Source organism: Arachis ipaensis, chromosome B07, assembly GCF_000816755.2.
Source record: "Arachis ipaensis cultivar K30076 chromosome B07, Araip1.1, whole genome shotgun sequence".
Classification (NCBI taxonomy): Eukaryota; Viridiplantae; Streptophyta; class Magnoliopsida; order Fabales; family Fabaceae; genus Arachis; species Arachis ipaensis.
In genome coordinates this window covers 34,631,880-34,632,997 of record NC_029791.2, presented here as the reverse complement: position 1 = coordinate 34,632,997, position 1,118 = coordinate 34,631,880, and positions in this window count along the sequence as shown.

The following is a 1,118-nucleotide window of genomic DNA, read 5'->3' as shown; positions in this document are numbered from 1 at the left end:
AAAAAAAGAAAACAAAATGAACATCTTTGAAGGAGAAGAACTCAGGAAGTTTGGGAAGCTATGAGAACTCTGTGCTTTTACTTTCTCTCCTTGATCTCAATTCTTGGTCGTTCACCCTTATTATAGAAGGGGAAGCTTCCAAAGTTAAAACCGGTTCAACCAAGCCAGCAACATCTTCTCTAACAAACAGCCGGTTCGGACAGAGAGAAGAGAGAGGAAAAGCCAAAATAAAACCAACATGCATGTACCTCTCTCAACCTTTCTCATCAAGTTCCTTCACTCTGAGCCCTTGATCTTGACTTTGGCTCCAAGAAAGAACTCTGACCCTTGATGAACTTCTGATCCTTGACAGCTCTACGCTTTCCATTTTTGCTTCTTCCTATCTTGTAGCTCCAGAAGCTATCTTTTTTCTTTGATGAACAAAAATAGAAATGAGTTTTTACAATTGAGATCTTCTTCTCTGACAGAGGCAGATTGCTTCTAATTTTTACAAGGAAAATCTTGAAGCTTTTCATCAAAATCTTGCCTCCAATGGCAAAGATCTAGCCATGCCTTACTTCGGATCTTCCTTTTTCAAAAGCCATCATCAACCTAGCCTTTTCTTCTTCCATAGCTTCACTGTTACCTTTTCTAATAACTTGTATTTTCTTCTTTTCTGATTGAAGTGACCGAATGGAAAGAGAGCGAAGAGAGAGAAGAGACAAATTTTTCAATGCATAATTAAATGATATTGAATTGTGAGTTTCGGTTACGTATGTGTGCATTTAACCAAATTGGAATTTGAGTTCCAATAACCAATGCATGCATTCAATTGAATTGAGATTTGAATTCCACTATCTAAAGAAAGTGGGTAACCGTAGCTTGCTTGGAATCCTGCTCTCTTCTTCCAATTCGGACCAAGGAGAAAATTGTTTTGGGCTATGCATATATTTCTTGGCCCAATTAGCTTTGTTATCTCTTAAGCAATTCAGCCACATAGTATAATTTAGCACAAAGTTTAATTAACTTTAAATAACAAGTTGGCTTAAAATGTCTTTGGCCCAATAATCAAAATCTACACACTAACAAACACATTAACCAAACAATTAGAAACAAATAATAACTTTCTAATTAATATT